This window comes from Ornithorhynchus anatinus, chromosome X5 (genome assembly GCF_004115215.2).
Source record: "Ornithorhynchus anatinus isolate Pmale09 chromosome X5, mOrnAna1.pri.v4, whole genome shotgun sequence".
In the NCBI taxonomy this organism is placed as follows: domain Eukaryota; kingdom Metazoa; phylum Chordata; class Mammalia; order Monotremata; family Ornithorhynchidae; genus Ornithorhynchus; species Ornithorhynchus anatinus.
The window spans coordinates 16,289,195-16,296,840 of NC_041753.1; the positions used below are offsets into that span (position 1 = coordinate 16,289,195).

The 7,646-nt window shown below is 42.8% G+C and overlaps 1 non-coding gene across 1 annotated transcript; it reads left to right on the forward strand.

Moving 5' to 3' along the window:
• The first annotated feature begins 2,118 nt into the window (after positions 1 to 2,118).
• LOC114808515 lies at positions 2,119 to 2,256 on the forward strand. Its single transcript, XR_003756362.1, has one exon. It is a non-coding gene; the product is annotated as a small nucleolar RNA SNORA7 (small nucleolar RNA).
• Positions 2,257 to 7,646: the final 5,390 nt, after the last annotated feature.

The window sequence follows — 7,646 nt, forward strand, 5'->3', positions numbered from 1 at the left end:
ATAGTAAGGTAGAAAGAGTGGGAGGAGGAGGGAATTGAGTTTATTATAGTCAACCCTTTAACCAAACAGGGAAGAAATGAGAGAAAACTCAAAAGAACAACTATGTAGTCCAGTTCTCAAATGCAGCCTTAGATTTCATACTTACATTTCAAAGTAGAAAACGTTACCATCCAAAACAAATTAAAAAATGCCTTTTCAAATGCAGCTCTTGACGAAGTGCAATTTTTTAAAATTAATTTGTAATTTTGAACTCTCTCGTGGGAGAAAATGCCATAACTCTCTCTGTTTGAAATGCTCCAGTGGTTTTCATCGGAACATGGACAAATGGCAGAATGAGTCTTGAAATCAAAATTGTGATAATTTTCCTTCTGATCCTCCATTTCTGGTGACTTTGCAGAGCTCTCTAATTCATGCCTATCTTTAAAAGCAAGTATGTATATCTTTTTGACAATAGTTTCTTAAATAATTTTATAGGGGCTAGAAAGTACAGAAGGTTACCGATCCAAAAACTACCCAAGGAATCAATCAGTAGTAGGGAAGCAAGTCAGCAGGACCTGATCTAATCCCGGCTCTGACAATTGCTTGCTGTGTGACCTTGGGCAAGCCACTTAACTTCTCTGTCCCTTGGTTTCCTCAACTGTAAAATGGGGATACTTGTTCTCCTTCCTACTTAGATGGTGAGCCCCATGCAGGGCAGGGACTGTGTCTGACCTAATTTAAGTGTTTGACATGTATGTAAGTGCTTAACTAAAACCATTAAAAAAACCCTGCTGCACATTTAGACCTTGACTTATCATCCTGTCAAGAATGGAAATGCTGAATAGTTGAACCTGATTTCAATGTTTCAGATAGACAAATAGTTCTCAAACATCCCCAAGCCTGCATAAATGTACATCACCTGAAAACTTTGTATTGGGCCTGCTCACATGGATCCAAGCCACCCCATCCTCACCCAGAATTGCTGTTTTTCTCATGATGGGTCCTTCACTCTCTTCTTTGGGACCTCTGCATCCCCATATCAAATACAAAAGAGAAATAGATTCCAAGCTGGTCTTAAGTTTTGACTGTTAGTGCTAAATGATATTTAGGGGATTCGGTTTCCATGATCAATAGTCAACATCGGTTCATTAATTGGATAAGGTGTTTTTTACTTGTAGTTACTCATCGACTCCTTTAATCACTTGTTTGGTCAATTTGTGGGTAAGCAGTGTGACCTAGTAGAAACAGCATAGGCCTGGAAATCAGGAGACCTAGGTTCTCATCCTGACTCTGCCACTTGCCTGCTGTATGACCTTCGATAAGTCACTTAACTTCTCGGTGCCTCAGTTTCCTCATCTGCAAAATGGGGATTAAATATCTGTTCTCCCTCCCCCTTAGACTGTGAGTCCAAGGCAGAGATTGTGTCTGACCTGATTATCTTGTACCTACCACAGCACTTAGTAGAGGGCTTGACACACAAGACACACTTTCTTAACAAATACCACAATTATTATTATTTATTATTCTTGTACATTCCATTATCCATCATCTCTTCCAATATTACACAGCACTTATGTACATATCTATTATTCATTTTATATTAACATTGGTCTCCCCCTCTAGACTGAAGGCTTGTTATGGGAGGGAACATGTCTACCAACACTTATATTGTACTCTCCCAAATGCTTAGTACAGTGGTCTGCATCCAGTAAGCACTCAATAAATATGATTGATTGAATGACTGATATTCTCTTAACTTCTTGAGGGCAGGGATTTCCCTTTACTCCTTCTTCATGTTCCTCAAATCCCTTGTACAGTGTTCTGAGCATGATAGGACCCCTTCCCCGCCCCCACCCCAGTGCATTGCTCTGCACGCAGTAGGCATTGGGTACAGTGCTTTGCCTACCTCTTCTCTTCCCCTTATGGTCCCGACTTCCTGATCTCTTCACCTGCCTTCTCCCTAGTGCTACTTCCAGGGCTACTGGAACCAACTCCTCACCAAGCTATGCCCAGCCATAGAGCATGAGGTAGAAGTGACTGCATAATGAGGCTTCACTCTCTTTATTCTCTTTGCACAGGCCCCTGCCCATGTGGGCAGGGAATGTGTCTATTTATTATTGTGTTGTACTCTCCCAGTTGCCCCTCTCAAGGTCACACCTGAAGAGTTTCCAGTAGTTTACCAGTCTTGACTACAGGAGGGACAGTCAAGCAGAGGCCTACCCATTCCATTCCTAGCTTGGGCAGTGGCTAGAGAGTGGAAGGCGATCTGCTACAAGTCATTCATTCATTCATCCATTCATTCATTCATTCATTCATTCATTCATTCATTCAATAGTATTTATTGAGCGCTTACTATGTGCAGAGCACTGTACTAAGCCTTGGAATGTACAAATCGGCAACAGACAGAGACAGTCCCTGCCCTTTGACAGGCTTACAGTCTAATCGGGGGAGACAGGCAGACAAGGACAGTGGCAATAAATAGAGTCAAGGGGAAGAACATCTCATTAAAACAATGGCAAATAAATAGAATCAGGGTGATGTACATCTCATGCTGGGCAGCAGCGGCATGGGAGAGAGTCAAGGGCGGAGACTCGCGTTTACTGTGCAGAAGGTGGCAGTGGTAAATGACTTCCATATTTTTACCAAGAAAACTTTATGGATCTATTACCAGAACGATTGCAGATGGAGAGCGGGGTGTTCTGGGAGAGATGTGTCCATGGTGTCGCTATGGGTCAGAAATGACTCAACAGCACAAGACAAGACTCTCCCAATTGCTTAGTTCAATGCTGTGCACCCAGTAAGCACTCAATTGATTGACTTAATGAGTGAATGAAGAATCAGCTTCTGTGAGTTCTAAACACATGAGTAACAGAGACATCGTTTTTATAAAGCAATACAATTGTTCTCATCTTGAGTGTCTTAAAAATTATGCAGATTGTATTATTCTTTATTATGCCAAATCTCTTTGTTATTGCATCTATTCATTTGCCTGACTGTTAAATATTTTGGTGTGAGAAATTAGTATTAATTTACTGGTGTTTAAAGATGTCCCTAATTTAGTAAAAGTTTTGCTGGAAGCACAGCCTGAAAATGAAAATGAAAACCAGGTTCATCAGCCCCATTATTCCAGCCTAAAATAGGAAAGAAATAATTACTGTGACAACCTGGGAATATTTTACAGAGGGAAAGCTGAAGATTTACTAAGAACATCCTACTGCGGTGGATATTTCAATGTGCACAAGTCATATTTGTGCATAGCTATTTCTACCTGTAAGGAAACAGCTGCAATGTCACGTGTATATCATAACTGTGGTATTTGTTAAGTGCTTACTATGTGCCAGGCACTGTACTAAGCAGCAGGGTGGATACAAGGAAATCGGGTTGGACACAGTCCCTATCCCCATTTTCCAGATGAGGTAACTGAGGCACAGAAAAGTGAAGGGGTTTGCCCAAGGTAACACAGCAGACAAGTAGCAGAGCCAGGGATTCATTTTTTAAGGGAACTGTGCCCACCTGTCCCAGCACTACTAAAAAGAAATACCTGCCTTTTGGTTCTCATCCGAAGAGAGTAGTGAAAGAAACAGGAATTTCGTACCTTGTGCTTCTTTCACCTTTCCACAGGAACCTGAGTGCTCTCTATACCCATTAGTCTCGGATTTTGACCCATTAGTCTCCAACTCCTCCCAGATTTTGCTACTAACTTTTATGAACTGTAGGCATCATAAAATCTCCTTATGCCACCAAGGAAAATGGAACTGTGGGCAAGGGTTAGGCTGGAATTTGGGTGTGGTTGTGGTGACTTGAGATGGAGGGCAAGGCTCCAGTGGAATCCATAAGATTCCTCCACCCTCTCTGATACTATGACTCGGCCACCTGCGCAAGGCATAAAGGCCTAATCTGGCTGCACCATAATTCACAGGGCAAACTGGGCACCTGCCCTTGGCCCCACACCCTCAAGGAGAACCGCATGGCTATGAGGAGCCCACTGTGGCCAACTTAACCACACTCTCCACCACTCTTCCTTTCATTTTGTTCCATCATTTAAATAGGAGCAGCCCTGCCAAATCAGGGGTATCCAGACTGTCTCTTTCCACCCCCTTCCAAGAAACAAGTTTAACAAAAAGTCATGCCAGTTTGAGGGGCAGACAGGAGAATCATGGGGAGACTGATATGGGAGTGCAGTGGGTAGGCAAGGTATGTGGGAACTGTTGGGAAATGGGAAAACAAACTGGGGAAAGAAGTGGGGAAGTTGAAAGAGAGGCAGGTGGAGAAGGAGCACGAGAAGCTAGAGGTTGGGAAGGGGTTGGATTTTCCTAATATCCTAGCTATGATGCCAGGCTGATGATGGTATGACTAGTTTACTTCCTCTGAAGTTAAAGTCGTCTACACTTTTGTAGAACCATCTTCGTATCCCAACTTCCTCATCCTTTGAGACATCATCACCTCCCCCGCAATCCACTGCCATCCCCAAAGCCCTCGCCCTTGATTTTTTCCTCATTCCCTCACTATCTTTCAGCTCTCGAACAAGTCCACACTGTTTCCCTGATCCACCGCTTCCTCTCCACTCAAATAGCCACCACTTTGGTTCAAATTCTTGCCATACCTCTATGAGATTTACTCTCTTCATTGTTCGTCCAGCCTCCATTCTCTCATCTCCTTTGGTCTATGCTACAGACTGACATCTGGATCATCACCTTAAAACATTACTTGGAAAGTTTCTCAACTCCTCAAAAGCCTCCAGTCGCTACCCATTTCATTTGCATCTAGAAGAAACTCCCTACCATTGGCTTCGAGGCTCTCCATCAGCTCTATCTTACATATGGTCCCTCTTTACCCACTACTCCCCAGCATGTGTCTTCACTTATCAGAGGGGTCATAAGTAGTGATTACTGTATATCTCCAGAATTTTAGAGCACTACCTCTCTGTACATGAGAGTGCATCAAAAGAGGTATAGCAAAGGGTCAAAGATTGGGTCACCTGGCTATTGCTGGTCCCCAGTGTTTGGTATTTTATAGCTTGGAAAAATATGACAAAGTTTACAGCTATTACTACAACTCTTCATGAACTTAGTTCTAAATGAGTTTAAAGAGCTCTGTTCCCCGTCCCCCCCACCCCCGCCCCACTCCACCCCTTTTATATTTTAAATATTTTCCCGTGCTCATGATTCTAGGAAATACTCTGGTTCTATTATTCCCAGAATGTGTAGGTGTTGAAATGTCATCCTATATTCAAAATTAATCTTTGACATTTCACTTTGAAAGAGGCTCCAGGTGAGTCTAAACCATGCAGAGGGTGGTAGCAATTAGAGTACACAACAGAGAAAACAGAGAGGAAGTATATTTCAAATATCAACTTTGAAAGTGTTTTTCACCTGCCTCCTGGCCCTAGGCAAAGCAGCATTTTATTATATATGTGTAAATATAGAAGGAGAAAGAAAAAGAGGGAACAGAGAGAGAGAGAGAAAAAAAGAGAGGGGGAAAGAGAGAGTGTGTGTACTGTCCCTTGGATCCATAGTTCCTATCTGCTGGTGCAGAGATGGATGTACAACCAATGCTGCCTTCCCTACTCCGAGTGAAGAAAAGTTGTCATTTGCTGCTGTGATGGGAGAAAAGAAAAGATGCTGTGGTCAGTCAGATAATAAGCATTTTGTTTGGTGCCCAAGCCATGGAGGACACCCCAAAATTGTGAGTATGATTTGAAAGTTAATGGGTCCAATTTTCCTTCTCCAGGGTGATAACCTTGGATCACCTCAAGCTGGAGGGCTAGTGTGGGGTGGGCAATGAGGGATCACCATCTTCCCCGCATGGTTAGGTGTGATTGTTCCAGCAGGACCACCCCACAGTGAGTATCTCAAGCCACATGGCCTCTAAGAGACCCAGGAACTGCAGGTGCCAAGGTGAGACTCTGAGATTCCAGCTTCCCCTGACCCTCCCTGTTGAACTACAAAAGAAAGCATTCTTAAAAGAAAAAATGCTGATGAGGCCTTTAAAGTCCTAGGAAACAATCACGATATTAGCATATTTAATGTTGGTATGAATTCATGTCTGATCCACAAATCCACTCTGACCTCAGACAAAGTGGTCTCTTCTAGGCTGGACAGGGTAGAATGATTTAAAATGAAATCATTGAAAATTCAGAAAGGCTGTAATATTTTCCATAATTGGGTCAAGTTAAGAAAGTGTAGTCTAGTGGCCCAGTAGAAAAAGCACAAGTGTGAGAGTAAGGTGGCCTGGGTTCTATCCCCATCTCTGCCACTGGCCTACTGGATTATACTGGGCCATCTCTCTGTGCCTGCTTATTCATATGGGCAACGGGGAAGATAATATTTGTGTTTCCCTACCTCACAGAGCTATTAATGAAACTTTGATGTGGAAAGTGCTTTGGGAAAAAAAAAGTGACAAATTCAAAAGGCTATTATTAAGCATATATATAAAACGGGAGGCTCTGACTAATACCTGACTGATGAAATACTCTTCTCTCTCTTAATTATATATTTCAGCAGATATTTCTTTTGATGCCAATTAAACAGGAAGCATTTTTGCCTGGCTCATATTCCCGACGTGATTTCCAAAGCTGATTGTTTTTTGACCTTCAAACGAAAAATGCAGTACTCTAAGGATGTATTTGTAATCCTCAATAAGTCCTCAATAAATAAATGGCCTAAAGTAATTGGTATTTATTTCTAAGCTCTTTAACTTGATCCATTAGAATTATTCTGTGTGTCACAGTTTGATAAGGGTGTGGGTGAAAAAGGGAAATGTAAAAAGTTTTGCTGCTGCCAGACTTTCTCCAATTCTCTCCATTCTTCCTTGGAAAAACACACATAGTTTCACCCAATAGAAAAAATGAAGCCTCTTTGGATTCATTCATTCATTCGATCATATTTATTGAGCATTTACTGTGTGCAGAGCACTGTACTAAGCAGGTGGGAGAGTATAATACAACAATATAAAAGACACATTCCCTGCCCACAACAAGCTTACAGTCTAGAGGGATGAGTTTGGCTTGTACAATAGGGTAATACCAGAATATATAAGACAAATGACAGAGTAAATGTGGGCTGACCCTTTCTATCACGAACTGTTTCAGGGATCTGAGTGCTCATTTTTCCTTTCTGCATGCAATACGTCTGTATCTTGGATTCACGGACATATTTGGATCTTTGCCTTGGCAGCCCGTGGACTCCTGTGCAACCTCTATGAACCATTTGCTGCATCGAATGGCACCTGACCAACTTGAGGCAATTTTTACAGCCACATGGCTCTGTTGGATGGGACAGGAGAGGAGAATGGGAAGCAGCATGGCCTAGTAGATAGAGCATGGGCCTGAGAGAGTCAGAGGGACCTGGGTTCTAATGTTGGCTCCACCACTTGTCTGTTGTGTGATCTTGGGCAAGTTACTTCACTTCTCTGTAAAATGGGGATTTAGACTGTAAGCCCCATGTGGGACAGGGACTGTGTCCAACCTGACTGTGGTGAGCCCACAGCAAGCTGCCTTACTAGTGACTGTTTGTGATCTCATGAACAACAAGGAAGAGATTTCCCAAGGCACTGATGGGCTCTACTTGAGGACAGGTGGATGCCGGCTTGGGGGCGGATCATGGAGGGAGGCATGGCCTTCTCTCCCTGTTCTAACTGGTAACGGGCCTGGACCAATCAATGACTGC